Below are 18,361 nucleotides of genomic sequence, written 5' to 3'. Positions count from 1 at the left end.
AAGAACTCTCCTTCAAACACTCACTCACACTCTCTCCTTTAATTTCCCTTCAATTTGAATGAAGACCAGTAGACAAAAAGATTTCATGACAGTCTTAAGTGGACCTTTTATATGAAAGACACAAAAAACTGTCCAAAAACTGTAATTATTCAAATCTGTGCGCTCATGATAGTCCTGTACGATCTAATTTTGTACATATAAATAGTGTAAAAACTATTGCGTACGACCTCAAAGTACATGGGTACGACTACCTTCATACCTGATCATCGTCCCGTACGATCATGGTTCATCTGGTATGAACCATTATTTCCAAGGTTCGTTGGGATGAAAAAGCAGGATGAATCACAAGTTCAAAGAATATAGAACATCATCCAGGGATGAAGGGGTCAATTCATCTGGACGAATAGTTTAAAGTGAAAATCCATAGGAGATCATCCAGGGACGAATGGGATATTTTGTCTGGATGAATAGTTTAAAGTGAAAATCCAGAGGAAATCGTCTAGGGATGAATGGGATATTTTGTCTGGATGAATAGTTCAAAGTGAAATTCCAGAAGAGATCTTTCAGGGATGAATGGGATAATTCGTCTGAATGAATATGACTTAGAAAAATTTTTGCTCACCCTCTGTTTGTTCCATTTTGATCTTGGAGGAGTATAATTGACCTAATCGTCCCTTACGAACATAGTTATAAAATATTATAAGCAGATCTTGATTTGAAGTCTTCAACAATCTGGAGTATGATTTTCCTGAAATGTTAGTACACACAAGAGCCAAAAACAATTCTTCCTAAATGTGTTAGGAGAAAATACTAATAAAAACAATAATATTTGAAATCATAGAAATATATAAGTATCAAGAATGTAAAGCATGCACAGCTAAGTAGCAACTCTCTCAATAAACTCCTCCTTTTTTATGATGGCAAAATAATTATTATTTATATAATTTTCAAATTCCTAAGTTTCTCCTAAACTCCCCCTGAATAAATAAGCATGTGAGAATAAGGAGCATTTTTGTTTGAACTAATCTCAATTTTTTAATTTTAAAATTTTTACACACACAAAACACACAACAACTAAAATAAAATTACGAACACAAAAGCACTAACAACATGTCAAAAACACTTCAAATTAAAAATACTTCAAAACACAAAAAAACTAAACACTAAAAACATGTCAAAACACTTCAAACTAAAAATACTTCAAACAATATTTCTCTCCCTTTTTGACAACATCAAAAAGAGAAGAAGAGACAAATCAAACCATTCTAAAAATATAAGAAGTCATATAAGAGCCTTTGATAATTGATCCTTTAAAGAGATTAAGTTATATTTGCAAATTAAATTAAATGTCATTAGAGAAATAGAAAGATTCATATGATTTAAGTATAGATATAATATAGACAAGGAAAAAATATCAAAATCATGAATCAGTTTAGACAATGAGATAAGCAAAATCATTGCAAGGTAGATGAATGAAAAATTTGTATATTTCAAATTTCAAAACTCAATAAAATTGCACATAAGATTAATTTGAATTTAAAGATTAAAAGATTGAGGAAAGAGCATATACTTGTGGCGCTTCGTGCATCTTTGCAATTTTTGTGGCACACTTTATGCATCTTTTATTTGTGGGCTAATTTTTATACCTCTTTTTCAATTTACGAATCATTGCATATTCTTTAGATTTTTGTACATTTATACATTTCGAAGTCTTTACTTGATCTTTCCATAATCAATAATCTAAAATCTCAAATTTCTCTAGGTACAATAATATTTATTTTGAAAAGAGAAATATAAATAAGAAAACATCAGAATTGTAATAATTATATTTAAAATTTTGTTAGTCTAACAAGAGACATGAGATTAATATCTTTAACTAGATCGAGTTATAACACAACTTAAATTTTTGAAAGTTTGATTTTCTATTGAATTCAATTTTGTATTGCATTTCAAAATATAGCACTTATTAAATCAATATTTTAAGGTTAATCATATAGGCTAACACACATTTCTGAAAGAGATCAAAAAATCTAAAATAAGATAGGATAACTTTTATTGATATCAAAAGTAAAAGATAGTACATTGAGCATGGATGATATCAATTCAAGGATATTCATAACACATAAAACATAAGAACTAACACTCACAAAATATCATATCACATTACATAAAACATAAAAACATAAACGTTAACAATCACATCACATCACATCACATGTAGAGAGAAGCATGAGAGAAGTATAATCATCACTCTGAAGGGTCCTGATCTAGAGGAGGAGGTTGGTTAAGTAAATTAAAATTGCAATTCATCATAGCTATATTTGTGTTTACCGATTCAAACTGACCTTTAACCCAACCCATTTCCTGTTGATATTGATAGTCCTGCTGTTGAAGATTAGTTTCAATTTGATCAAAATGTTAATCAAAATGACTCTCAAGATGATCAAATCGCTTGACCATACCCTGAAAGTTTTGTCAACGAGCAGGTGCATGTGTAGCTCTTCTCCTTTCCTCATCAAAGTCACTACTTAGCACATGTTGATATTTTTAAAAGATTCCTTAGAATGATGCATCATTGTAATAGATAGGCTCTTCTAAATTTTGAACAGGGTGAACTAGTTCATACTTCTTCTCCAAAATGTAGATCGCAAGGTGTCCTAAGGCTATATTCTTCTTTCTCTTGTGAGAGACATGGACAATCTCAAAAAGTTCGTAAATGTAGTCAATGATCAGTTGGGCTTCATCTATAGGTTGGCTAATCATAATCAGATATATCACTATGGAAAGAAGAGGAGTAATATTTACTCGATCACCAGCTTTTGGAATAATAAAGGTACGAAGAACATGCTGGATGGTTCGGGCTTTTTGATTTAGAGTTGTCAACCTTAGGTAAATGAAGCATCCCTCCAAACCCTCTAATAACTTCATTTATCACAGTCTAGACAAAGTTGGAGGAAGAGTTCAGGGTATGGGCTCTAATTCCTTGAGTCCTTAAGTTCAAAAATAACCCCAAATCTTCTTTTGTAATCTCTACCTCCTTTTTAAAAACATAAGACCTAATCACACTCCGGTCAGAATTAAAAAACATGTTTGCAAGAAAGTAGTGAAATGTTTCCTTGTTGTATAAGTGGATTAGAGTCAGAATAAAAGTAAACTGGTAGATGCAAAAAGGTCCATCACTTTAAATGTGAGTTGTTCTTGAAGAAGGACTCTAGAGGAGGTGATTTTTGCGGATACGAACCTAGGAAAAGACTCCTCATTTTCTTTGGATAGAAAGTTCTCTCCTGAGTTTCTAGAGGAAGGTCCCTTAGTTAGTTCCTTCTCTTGCCTAACTCTTTTGCTTGAACTTGCCATGGATAAGATCAAGGAGATTTAAAAGATTGAAAGTGTTGTTGAAGTGAATGAAGTTTGAGTTCTAAACCTTTCAATTCAAAGAAAAAATGAGCATTCGTACGAACGAAAATAATTTCATCCCATACGATATTTGGTTCGTATGTACGAAATAAAATTTCTTATGTACGAATGAATGTGTCCAAAAATGTAACGGCTTTTAATAATCATGTAAGTTACAAGGCATCCTTTCATACAGGATTTTGACCAAAATGATCGTACAGATGAATAGGAGTTCATCCGGAATGTTCAGATATTTAAGATCATTTTTATGAAGGTTTGAAATGTCCCCCATATTGAATTGTCACGTGTTCGTATGTACGAAATGAATGTTCGTACATGCGATCAAAAATAAAGAAACTGATCTTATTCGTATAACCATCTACATGCGTACAAACGATTGAATACATATCGTCCGAATGGTTGTCACTGTTGCAACCCATGACCCCGAGTTTGAGATTTTGATGATGCCAAATAATGAGTGTTTTGGAACAGCTTTTCATTGAATATTATTTTATTTGCTATTTTCCTTGAGCACTAACATTTCAGGAAGATCACAAGTGACTCAGGAAGAAAGGAAGACTCAAGACCGGGTAGATTAGGAGTATGAGTCAAACATTGTATTTTCCATTTATTGTATTTTTACTTTATTGAGTCTGGCCACAAAATGCGTAAGAGTAAGAGCAACCATGCACACACACAGGGGGAGAGTTTTTTTTTAACTGCAAAATGTAATTAAAATTCTTCTCTGGAGATCGTACTGTACGATTTTATTTCGTACCGTACGATCCAAGCTATGTGGACAATTCTGTGAATAGATCGTACTGTACGAATTCTTTCGTACTGTACGATATGTTCAGATCCAAAACCCTAGCCGTGATTTAATTTAAGTAAGTGATTTTGCGCCGTTCGTACTGTACGATCCATTTTTAATACTTACTTAAATTAACCCGTGATTAGTGCATGTAATCCAGGCCTAATTAAAATTTGAACATCGTACTGTACGAACGCGATCGTACCATACGATGAACAGAGACGAAGTATGATCGTCCCGGATATCGTCCTGGACGATCTCTTGGTTTTTTTTCACATCGTACTGTACGATAGTAATCGTACCATACGATGAACAGAGACGACATCCGATCGTCCAGACCATCGTCCTGTACAAATATTATCTGTTTAGGGTTAATTTTATTAAGAAAAAGACTTTTACAATTCCCCCCCCCCCCTCTTATCGTTTAGTAACTTCAGTCACAATCATACATATGAACTGTATTGAAAACTAAAAAACTGCATGCAAACCGATCGAATCAACAGTTAATACACTATATAATTCATCCTGTACGAAAATAATTTCGTACAGAAGATTGTCCCACCGAAATTTTTATATCATAGCTCAAAAAATAGGAATTTTGATGTGACAAATATTTGTAACAGTCAAACAAGAAAAAATTAAAAACAAACACGAACTAAAAAAACTGAACAACACATGGAAAAATATAAAATCATAAAATAAATAACATGCTAACAAAAACACTCATCAATGTTGCATAAACATTTTAATTAAGCATTCAAATCAATCACACCAAGCCTTGTTCTTAATGTACTGAAAGTATCAAAGGCTAGTGGTTTGGTAAAAATATCTGCAAGTTGATTTTCAGTTGAAATATGAATGAGTTCAATTTCTCCTTTGGATACATGATCCCTTATGAAATGATGTCTGATATCTATATGTTTGATTCTTGAATGTTGAATGGGATTTTTAGAAATATAAATAGCACTAGTGTTATCACAGTAAATGGGAATAGTGCTTATTATTAATCCTAAATCAATCAACTGTTATTTCAACCAAAGTACTTGTGCCACATAACTTCCTAAGGTAATGTATTTAGCTTCAGCAGTAGATAGGGCTACATAATTTGTTTTCTACTGGATCAAGAGACTAAAGAATTTTTAATAAATTGACATATTCCAGAAGTGTTCTTTCTATCAACCCTATAACCTGTAAAGTCCGAATTTGAATATCCAATTATTTAAAATGAAGAGTTATACTTAAGATACCAAATTCTTAAGTTTTGAGTTCCCAAGAGATACTTTAAAATCCTTTTTACTGCTGTCAAATGTGATTTTTTTGGATCTTATTGAAATCTAGCACATAAATAAACACTAAACATTATATCGGGTCAGCTAGCTGTCAAATAAAGTAAAGATCCAATTATTCCCCTAAATTTCTTTTAATCAACAGATTTTTCCTTAGGGTCTTTATCCAATTGAACTAAGAAACTCATAGGTGTACTAACATGTTTAGCAATGTCCATTTCATACTTTTTGAGGATGTCCATAACATACTTAGACTGACTAAGAAGTGTACCCTCCTCAATTTGCTTAATCCTAAAGCCTAGTAAGTAACTCAAATATCTCATTATACTCATCTCAAATTCACTATTCATTATTTTAGAAAAATTATCACAAAGATTTTTATTTGAAGATCCAAAGATGATATCATCAACATAAATTTACATAATGAATATATCCTCTTCCAATTTCTTTAAAAATAAAGTTGTGCCCACACTTCCTTTTTCAAAAGATTTCTCAAGTAGGAAGGTGCCCAACCTCTCATACTAAGCCCTAGGTGCCTGTTTCAATCCATATAATGCTTTTTTCAATTTGAAAACATGATTTGGGTGTTTAGAATTCTCAAAGCGTGAAGATTATTCCACATAAATATCCTCTTGAATTACCCCCATTTAAAAAGGCACTTTTACATCTATTTGATACAATTTAAATCCTCTAAAACAAACAAAGGCTAACAAAACCCTTATTGCTTCAAGTCTAACTACATGGGCAAAATTCTCCTCAAAATCAATCCCTTCAATCTGATTATACTTCTTAGCCACCAATCTAGCCTTATTTCTAATGACTACTCCTGAGTCATTCATTTTGTTCTTAAATACCCACTTAGTTTTAACTACACTTTGGTCCTTTGGCCTTAAAGTTAATTCTCAAACTTTATTTCCTACAAATTAATTTAATTCTTCTTGCATAGCCAATATCCAAAATTCATCTGAAAGTGCTTGATCTATATTTGTGGGTTCTATAATTGAAATAAATGCTGAATGATTGACTTCTTTATTTAATCCATGCCTAGTCCTAACACCTTTACTAGGTTCACCTATAATCAATTCTTTTGGGTGATGTTTGGAAAAAAATTCAAATCTCTAGGCAAAGGGTTATCAATTTTCAAATTTTCATCCAAGTTTATTTTCTCAATCTTTTAAGAGTTAATATCTATCTCATCCTCTTCAACAATCGGCTCTTTTAAAATATCAAATTCATCAAATACGACATATGTGGTTTCTTCCATTATCAAAGTACTTTTATTGAATACTGTATAAGATATTCTAACACTAGAGTATCCTAGAAAAATACCTTCATCTGATTTTGGATCAAATTTTTCTAAGATCAATTTTCAATTGTTATGTATAAATACCTTACGTCCAAAGACATGTAAATGTGACAAATTAGGTGTTCTCCCCTTTAGTAACTCATAGGGTGTCTTATTCAAGTTTGATCTTATATTCACTTTATTCAGAACATAACATGCTGTGTTAACCGCCTCAGCTCAAAAATATTTATGAAGTGAATATTCTACCAACATTGCTCGAGCGGCTTCTATTAATGTTCTATCTTTCCTTTCGACTACCCCATTCTTCTGAGAGGTTCTAGGTGCTAAAAAATTGTGATTAATTCCTTTCTCCTTATAAAAATCTTCAAATTTTTTATTTTCAAATTATCCTCCATGATCACTTTGAATTATAATTATCTCACATCCTAGTTTCCTTTGAATCCAAGTCAAAAAATTTTTAAATTCCTCAAATGATTCACTCTTATGATATAAAAATCTAACCCATCAGAATCTAGAGTAATCATCCACAATTACAAATCTGTATATCTTCCCTCCTAGACTTATAGTTCCAGCTGGTCCAAAAAGATCCATATGCAATATCTCCAATGGTTTACTAGTTCTAAGATCCTTATTGGATTGAAAAGATGACTTCACATATTTTCCTAATTGACATGCATCACAAAGGTGGTCCTTAGTAAAGTCTAGTTTTGATATACCTCTTACTAAGTTCTTTTGGGTAATCCTCCTAAGGTTTTTCATACTAGAGTGACAAAATCTCCTATGCCAAAGCCATGACTCATCAGAAATAGTTTTTAAATAAAAGTAGTAGGAGTTTTGATATAATTCAAAATCTAGCATATACATATTATTTACCCTTATATCATTTAAAATATCATTACCATTCAGGCTTAATATGCAGCTAGTAGGAAAAAATTTTACGCAATAGCATTTATAACATAGCTAACTAATACTTAGAAGATTATGCTTTAAGCCTTTTACCAACAATACATTTTCTATAAAAAAGTTTTTTAAGTTTCTAATTGTACCTGACCCTACCACCTTCCTTGTGGTGTTATCTCCAAGTGTAACCCTGCCTCCACTCCTGGCTTCCAGCGATATGAATTATGCAGTATCTCCAGTCATATGCTTTGAGCAACTGCTGTCTATGTACCATATGCTCTCACGAGGCCTTGTGTGAGAGCGATCCTACAAAATCATCAAACGTTAGATCTGGGAACCCAAATAAGTTTGGGTTCACCTTTTTGCAAATTATAAATAGATGCATGTATGATATGTCTAGGTTTATGCATCTTAGGTCTCCACACCAAATAGGTTTTCTTCTTCAATATACATGTTTATTATATGTCCAAACAATCCAGAGTTAAAGCATTTTACTCCGGGAAATGGGTTTCTTAATCTTCTATAATTTTTCTGTCTATTCATGGATTGCATAAATTTAGGATACAATATAGGATTTGTGAAATCTTCAAGTCTTAGGGGTATTTTATTATCCTCAAGAGCTTTTATCTTCAGTTTGTAAAATGAATTCATATCTTCCAATACGATTTGTATAATTAATTCGATAAATTTTGCTCTCTGATTCATCCTTAAAATCTTTAATTTTTTTTTCAAGTTTTGCATAGGATGATTTTAAATTTTCATGATTCTTATTCAAATCGTCAAACTCATTAAGTAATTTCATGTTATTGTTATCAATTAAAGTATGATATTTCCTAAGGATCTCTAATTCTCTTTGAAGTTCTTATAACTCTAAGTTTAGACTAGCATGCATTTTTTTTTAACTTTTTATATGCAACATATATGTGTTCTGAGACTTCTAAAAGTTTATTGTAATTCAAGTCGCATACCTCTTTTTGATTTAACTGATCAAGATTATCTACCATTAAGCACAGATTAGTAACTTCCTCTTCCTTTTCAGTCTCTGACGAGTTTGAAGCTTAGTTCGCCTAGAAAGCTCTTTGGAATTTCTTTTTGCCCTTCTTTACCATTAGTTTCTCCTCTACCTTCTCCTTTCTAGGAGTGGCTTTAAGTTTTAGGCAGTCTGACTTAATGTGTCCAAGTTTCTTATATTCATAGCAAATAACATCATTTGAAACCTTAACATTTCTATTAAATTTACCTCGATTCCATTGCTCGCGTCTCTTTTGCTTCCTTTTTAGAAAGCTTTTGAACTAACTAGTCATAAAAGCAATATCGTCCTCATCCTCAGGTACAGATTGATCACTATCCGACTTCTCCACCTTCAGTGCAATATTCTTCTCGTTTCGTGGCTCTCTTGCGTCAACCTTTCTTTGACTTACTCCTTTCTCATAAGCAATAAGTGATCTAAGAAGATTGTCAATAGAATACACATTTAAATCTTTAGACTCTATAATTGCAGTTATTTTAGCATCATAATCAGTAGGCAAACATCGAAGAATTTTATTAACCATTTTAGCATTTGTTAGTTCCTTATCCAATGCATATAAAGAGGTGACTATTTTTGTGAATCTTGTGTACATGTCAGAAATAGATTCATTAGGTTTCATATAAAACAGTTCATAGTCATGCAACAAGATATTAAGTTTGGATTATTTAACTTCATTAGTCCCTCATATGTTATACAAAGTCTATCCCATATTTTCTTTCCACTTTTGCAAGTAGAAACTTGCTTGTAATCTTCATATTTAAGAGCACAAAAGAAATTATTCAAGCATTTAGCATTAAGTTGCACTAAGTCACGTTCTTCTACTGTCCAGCCCACAAAGGGAGTTTCAACTCTAACTCCGTCAACTAATCTAGATGATTTTGTATACCCTTCCCAAACTAAGATCCACATATAATAATCTAATGATTGTAAAAATGTAGATATGCGTATTTTTCAAAAATCAAAAGGAATATTATCAAACAAGGGAGGTCTAGTTATAGAGTAACCTTCAGGTGTGTTTCGGTTCCCAAATGTAGCCATGGTCGTTAATCAAAAAGTAGTCTAAACTTATGATTTTAAAACTAAGCTCTGATACCACTTATTAAAACTTGTTAAATATGAATTAGGTTGTTAAAACTAAGCTTATGTCCCAATGGATAACCAAGAGGGGGGGGGGGGGGGGGGGGGGAATTGGGGGGGGGGGGCTAAATTGGTAATTTAAAATTTTACCTCTTTTTAAACCGATTAAAATTTTGTGAAATTTTTTAAATAATTTTTCAACCACAGATAAACAAAATAGTAAAGTAAAAAGCAGATAAAAATTTAGACTAAAAGCTATAAGGGTGCTCTTAGCCTTTGCTTTCTTCAAGGGTTTTAAATTATATCAAATGGATGTTAAGAGTGCTTTTTTAAACGGGGTAATCAAAGTGGATGTTTATGTTGAGTAACCCCCCCGGATTAAAAAACTCACAATTTCTATTCAAATTAAAAAAGGCACTGTATGGGTTAAAGAAAGTTCCTAGATCTTGGTATGAAAGACTTAGCTCATTCTTACTAGTGAGAGGATTTATTGAGGTTAGTATAGACACCACCCTCTTTTTACAAAGGGTAAAAGATGAAATTCTCATTCTTCAGATTTATTTAGATGACATCCTGTTTGGATCTTCTGATAAAACCTTGTGTGATGAATTCTTAAAAATAATGAGTAACGTGTTTAAAATTTGTATGATGTGAGAGCTAAATTATTTTCTTGGGTATAGTATAAAATAGATGGAAGATAGAACATTCTTTATCCAAACTAAATACAACAAGGATATTCTAAAAAAAATATAAAATGGATAATGCTAAGGCCATGAACCCTCCCATGAGTTCTACAATTCAACTAGATAAAGATCCAAATGGAAAATTAGTTGACCAAAAAAAATATAAAGGAATACTTGGATCTCTCCTCTATTTAACTGTTAGTAGACCGAATATAATGTTTAGTGTGTTCCTTTGTGTCTGATTCCAAACTGATCCTAAAGAGTCTTACTTAAATACGATCAAGAGAATCCCTAGATATCTACTAGACACCCCAAACTTAAGAATTTGGTATCCTAGACACAACACCTCCTTTGAAATCATAGGGAACTCAGATTCTTATTTTGTAGGATGTAGGGTAAATAGGAAAAGCACCTCTAGAACCTGTCAATTCATAGGACAATCCTTAGTTTCTTGGTCCAGTATGAAGCAAAATGCAGTAGCCCTTTCCATGGCCTAGGTAGACTATATAGCAGTAGGAAGTTGTGTTACACAAGTGCTCTAGTTGAAACAACAACTTCTACATCTTAGATTACCCGTAAGAACCATTCCAATTATGTGTGACAATACTAGTGCAATTCGCATATCCAAAAATTCAATTCAACACTCTCAAACAAAATATATAGATATTAGACACCACTTCATAAGAAATCATGTAGCCAAAGTAGACATAGAATTGCACCATATAGCTACAGGAGATCAATTGGCAGACGTAGTCATAAAACCACTAGCCAATGATACCTTTAGCACCTTCAGGATAACAGCCCTCTATTTAATCAAAATTCTAGATTTGATTTCTGATATGTCTATCATGTTGTACGATACCAGTCGTACTATACGATACACATGGATATAAATTTAAATCATTTGGTTCAATATAATTGCCCTTCATACTGTATGATATCTACCTTTTGTACTATACGATCCACATGTCCAAATGGATTAGGAAAAATTTAACTCAGTCAGTATGATATTATTTTCAATCGTATTGTACGAACACTCGTTCGTACTATATGATACTTTTCATCAAAGGTTGTACTGATGACCCCTCGGGGACTAATATATTTTCTTCATATCGTCCAGTACAATACTGATCGTACTATATAATTTGACCACCTTTTCCCAACCGGTCTTCTAGATGAAATAATTGCTTGATTGTATTGTATGATCCTCAATCGTATTGTACAAATAATCAAAACTTCTATAAATGGAAGGGGAAACAAGCCCATTTCACTCAACCTCTCCTCACTACACTCATTTTTAGTTGTTTCTACTCAATGGATAGCTCAAGAAAATGAGGCCGAATCATCCCAGGAAGCTCCTCTTCCTCTTATCATCATGACGATCATTTCCTGTCTGCTAAAGATAAGGATGCCTATCATACATTCAAAGCATGCTAGATCACTCCTTCTCGCATGCTAAATCAAGCAGCCCTTAACTTTGAGATGATAAGCCTCTTTGCTTCCACTACCTTCTAATTTCTTCCCACCTTTGCCTTTCTATTCAATTCTAAGCTCCTCTATAAGTTTCTTGCCAACCTGAGGATAAATATAGATAACTTGACCCTCACTTTATTTATCTACTGATAAAATATTGAAATCACTAAAGCAGACCTCGATCAATATATCAGAGATAGGATACACATTGAAGGACCTCAAGCCCACTCCTTCATAACAAATGTGTTTGAGTGGAGTTATATCAATTTAGTTCTTAGAAATGTTGCTTTTAACCAACGCCAACCTATTAACCAGTCCTTAACCTAGAATACACGCATCATCCAACACGTTCTTAAAATATCCATAATACCCAAAGCTAGAGATAGGATACGCATGACCCAAATCCTATATGTTGGAACTTACCTAATTATGTCCAATATGAGATATGATGAAGCCAACTTAATTATTGATTATATCTGAAATATGACCCAAATTTGCCTTCCTACCACTCGCAAGAAACTCAATTTAGCCCTCAGACATCTTGTAAGTTACATTCTTCATAATAAATACCAGTTGACCTATCCTAGTGAACCAGACAATGTCTCTATTTTCTATACGAAAGCCTCCTTCCATATCTTATTTCATCAGGGGCAAGTGCGTGATGAGCAAAATTTTGATAAAGAAAGGGAAGCTGCTACAGCAGAAGAGCCTGCTCCACCAAGAAAACTTGCTCCTCAAAAAGGACCTGCCCCTGCATATCCTCACAACGGCATCATTCAATGAATCAACCAACTAGAAACCCGACTTGACTCTCATATCCAGTAACAACACCAATAGCTCGAGGAGGCCATGCAATGGTTTGGGGAAAAATTTGCTTCAATCGATCATTAGTTTGCATCCATCCATTACTTCTTTCAGCCACCTCTATGACCAATAGATCAGGATCCTCCTTTTGATTAAGTCATTATCTGATGTGTTTTATGTACTATTTCCTTGGTACATCACTTTTTGGTGATGTCAAAATGGAGAGAAGTTTGTCTATCCTTAGTATGCTTTCGTATAGCATATCATATTTTATATTTTAATTTCTAACTTAAAATAAAATGTATGTTTTTGTTCATATTTTTTGTTCATGTTTTTATTTATGTTTTAAAAAAAAGGAAAAAATAAACTATCTTGTCTATCAACAAAATTATTTGACATCATCAAAAAGTGGGACATTATTATAGTATATGACCCATAGTATAAGATTTTGATGGTGAAAAATAATATTGATTGACTTATTTTATTTTTCATTAAATATTTTGAATGTTACTCTTGTCTGTGAGCAGTAACATTTCATGGCGATCACACACTGCTCAAGATAGTGAAAGACTCAAAACTAGGTAGAATATGATGTGAAGGAGTCTATAACTTCATATTTTATTTACCTTTTTTAGTTCTTGAGTCTGGCCGTAAAAGTGTTTGCAAACTAAATAACCATGCACACATATAGGGAGAGAGTTTTTTTTAAGAAAAAAAATCATTTTTTCTGAAGATTATACTTTATGATTTTAAATTACACTATTTGATACACTATGGCTCAATGACTATATTATGTGAATTAATCGTAATATACGATTGTTATCGTACTGTACGATTTATTTTCAACCTAAAACCCTAGCCACCAGATTAATTTAAGAATATTTTTAATATTTGAATTTTGAACTAATCATATTATACAATCCAATTGTATTGTATGAATATTTGAATACTTACTAAAATTAACTCCTGATTAGTCAATTAAATCAAGGCTTAATTAATGATTTATGATCGTATTATACGACCTAATTCGTACCGTATAATGAATTGAGGCTATTTTTGGTCATCTTAAAGATTGTATCAGAAAAAATGTTAATTTTTGAACTAATCATACTATGGGATGTATGCATTATACCGGACGACTTGAATATTTTAATTGATCATACTGTATGAGTTGGAACGTACAAAATGATGAATATAGATGATTTTTGGTCGTTCTAATGCTCATCTTATACGGATAGAAGAAGTTAAGTATATCATACTAGATCATATTTGTATGGTATTATACAATGTATTAGAAAATTATTGAGTGTTCGTACTCCTTCATACTAGGATGAAAGCTATTTTGAACTGATCATACTATACAATCTGAAATCATACTATATGAATAGAAATGACTAAATTAAAAATTTTAGGTTTATTGAGGCCTGATATTTAAGTAATACTTTTGTCTGTTGAAAAAAAAAAGAGAGGAACGTGACAAAGGAAGGGAACTCTTGAGAGGGAGCTTCTTGAAGGGATTTAAGGCTTATGAGATGAAGGAGAATGTGAGTTTGTGAGGGAGGAGTGTGAGGGGATCACACGGTTGCTCCAAGCCTGCTGCACTCTTGCTCATCCTATAGCCCGGATAAATCTTATGAAAGCTCTCTAGGGGAGAGCCTTCAAGGTCAACGGCCTTAAAGGTCCTCTGCCTTCTCTAGGAGAGAGAAAAATGAGTAGATTTATTACCATCACTAGGAAGGTGACATAGCATCCAACACTTCTCCACATTGGAGAAGGTGAAAATGAGTTTGTGTAAAGGCTTCTCCATCTTGTTGTGGGAGCATAAGGAGAATTACTTTTGAGTTTGTGAAAAATCTTAGAGTGGAGGACTCCGAGGAGTGGATGTAGGTCAAATGATCGAACCACTATAAATCTTCTGTTGTGTTTTTTACATTTACCATATTTTATTTTTTGCATTTATCATTACTATAACTGCTTAGTGAGAAACTAATTTTAATACTTCTTTGTGCAAATTAAAATTTCATCACCATTGTTGCAATCATATTTTAATCATTAGCTTTTGCTTCAAATTAGCTAAGTTATTTTTTGAAATTCATAAAAAAAATTAGAACTCCTATTTAGGCTTTGTTGTTTATTTCAAACAATATCAATTCACCCCCTCTTGGTGCGTCTCGTAGTTTCATCATATAGTTTAATATTATTAAATAATACTTTGAAAACTAATATTTAATATGTCAAGCATCTATATTTAATTTTTCTTTACTTGTTAAACCTTAGATATACAAGGTTTTGATAAGCAACCTTAGATAGGTCAAACAACCATGGTAAATTTCTCTTGACCTCTCTAATATAGCCCTTTGAAATATCTTTCTTTAACCCCTTCTTCAAGCAAAGATCAGAGCCTCATTACCATAAGGCCTCTACTCAATTGGCACCATTAGAGTATAGTTAGACTACTACCATGGTGGACTACCCCAACACCTTCTATTGGGTTATCTATTGTCTGTCCCCATTAGCATGGATGTATATTTCCTTCATTAGAGTTGTAACTCGACCATTTCCATCCTTGGATAATGTCTGATGGCCACTATTATCCCTTTGCCTTTCAACCACTGGACTTTAATCACCACTAATGGAATTTAATCCTTACTGAAAAGTTACTTGCATATGAGGGACGGGTCATGATCACTGCCACAAGTATTTAACTCTTGTTGGATAATTTTCTTTAAGGGAGAACTAGAACCTATAGAAGAGTATTGGGTCTTGATCATCACTATCAATATTTAAACTCCTATGGGATAGTTTTCTTCCATCGGGGGAGAACTGGAGTCTACATCAAAGTGCCTAGTCTTGATTTTCATTTCTACTAGTATTTAACTCTTGCCGGATAATTTTTCCTCCACTGAGGAAGTACTAGAGCCTCTGTAAAAGTACATGGCCTTAATTGCCATGGCTATTAGTATTTAAACACTTGTCAAATAATTTTTCTCCCATCGTGGTAGAATTGAAACCTATGTAAGAGTACCAGGTCTTAAACATTACTGTAACCAGTATTTAAACTTTTGTTTGATAGTTTTTCACCCATCAGGGAAAAACTGGAGCATGCATAAAAGTATAGGGTCTTGACCGCCTTTGCTAGTCTTGATTGTCACCTAAAACCTCCAAACTATGCACCCTCTCCCTGTGGAAATCTATGATCTGGAGCTTATAATTTTGATGACAATAAATATTATTAGGTTTTTAGTTTAGTCCTCCTAATATTAATTGGATATTTATTTTATACACACTAATATTTTAGGTACGTCAAACACCGTACAAAAGGCTCGACTCAATACTGGGTATAATATATTTGATATTTTTGTAAGAGTTTATTTTTTTATTTATTTATTTTATACTTCTTGAGTCAAAAGTCCTATAAAAGGTGCATGCCAACTTATCAACCAAGCACACTCGCACTAGGGAGGACCATTAAATATTTTAATTTTGTGAAGATCATACTATAAAATTTTAGTAAACCAAGGATTATTTAGAATATTTAATTAAGATTATCTATATGTATTAATCATATTATATTATCTCAATGATACATGATGATCAATAGAACTTAAAACCCCTAACACCAATCACAAATTAAGTAATATTTAAATTTACAAAGTTTGAACTATTTATATCATATGATCCCTATCAAACTATACGATGTCATTAAATCTTACCTAATCTAATCTCATAATTAGGCAATCAAATTAGGATTAATTGACACTTATGATCAAACTGTATGATGGTCTGCATCATATTATATGATCCATTTTGTTCCTAGGGTGATAATTAATCTCAATTGATTGTTCTATATGAAAATCTTATTCAATTAAACTAATCATACTATACGACCCTTGATTTCATACTTATTGCAACTCGGGCTTCCGATTTTATGGTTTTGATAATAATAAATATTACTGATGGTATCTTTATGTCTCCTAGTGTTTATACTCCATGTTTATTATTATGTGTACTAACATTTCAGGTACATCATGCACAAGTTAATGAATATTTAGGGCTCAAGATTGGGTAGAATAGGGTATGCTAAAAGAGTCTATAAAATTCATTTATGTATTTTTTAATTCCTTAAGTCAAGTCCTGTAAAGATGTATGCTAGCCTGGTGACCATGCACTCACACACTTATTGCGAATGAGGTAAAGAGAAAAATTAGAAAAGTAATTTTTTGAACTAATCGTACTATACGATATAACTTATATTGTATGATCATCTATTCAAAAATTTATTAAATTGGATAATTTTATAATTATTGCTATTTGAACTAATCATACTAGATGATCTTGATCGTATAAGATGATTAATTGAAATCATGATTTTAGCCGCCAATTATTATTTAGGCGATATTTTGAAATAAAAATTATGTACTAATTATACTATATGAAAGGTATTGTATTATATGATGTAATTAAATCTTGCCTAATTTAATCATATAATTAGGGATCAAATTTAGATTAATTAATCCAATCATATTATACAGGACGATTGCGACTAATCATAATATACGACCCGATTCCTACATGGGATAATATTTTATCGTCACCAATCATACATGATAATAATCCAATTTGATTGTACTAATCATACTAGATGATGATCATATCGTACTGGATGATCAACTCAATTAATTGAAATGATCTTAGAGTTTCTTACTCTTCGTACAAAAATAATAAGGATATTTTAAACTAATTGTACCATATGATCTGGGATCATACTGTATGATCAGGTCAATAGATTTAAGTTATTATGGTTTCTTAAAATCCTTTATTTAAGTTTTCTATAAGACTTTTCAAGATTCTTTTTGTCATTCACTGAGTTATATCTTTTGAAGAATGCTTGAAGAGAGTCTTGAGCTAGGGAGAGAAAGGGTGAAGTTTGTGAAAGAGGGAGAAGATCCTTGTGGGTTTCAAGGGAGTGTGAGAGAAAGTTCCACATGGTTGCTCCAATGAACTTGCACATCATTTCCTCCATACAGTAAGATTTATCTTGAGGGAAGTTTTTAGGGAAGAAGTTCACTTTGGTGATAAAGGACCCGACTACTCCACTGCACCAAGGAAGATGAAAGTGATTCCAAGTTCATTACCTCACCTGGAGGGTGAAAAGAATTCCAGGTTCTCTGCCTCACCAGGAGGGTAAAAAAGTTTCTAGGTTATCTACCTTACTAGGAGGGTGAAAAGGATTCAAGGTTCTCTGCCTCATTAGGAGTGTGAAAATGATTAGGGTCCTCTACCGCACCTGGTTAGTTAAAGAGATTTTATAAGGGATTGCCTAGCTATGAGGGATAAAGGAGAGACACTATAGTGATAATGCAATACCTTGAGAGAAGGACCATAGGGAGTGGACATAGGTTAAGGCTGATCGAACCGCTACAAATATCTAATATGTTTATTCTTGTATTTTACTTTTTTGCACTTTATTTCTATAATAACTGCTTGGTAAAAATAATATTCAATATTTTTTATGATTATTATAATATAATCACCATAATTATAATTGTTTGCAAGTTAATTAGCTTCCCCATCAAAATGAAAGTATTGCTTTCATAT

The sequence above is a fragment of the Dendrobium catenatum genome, unplaced genomic scaffold, assembly GCF_001605985.2.
Source record: "Dendrobium catenatum unplaced genomic scaffold, ASM160598v2 fragScaff_scaffold_372, whole genome shotgun sequence".
Taxonomy (NCBI): Eukaryota; Viridiplantae; Streptophyta; class Magnoliopsida; order Asparagales; family Orchidaceae; genus Dendrobium; species Dendrobium catenatum.
This window is presented reverse-complemented; position numbering follows the sequence as displayed.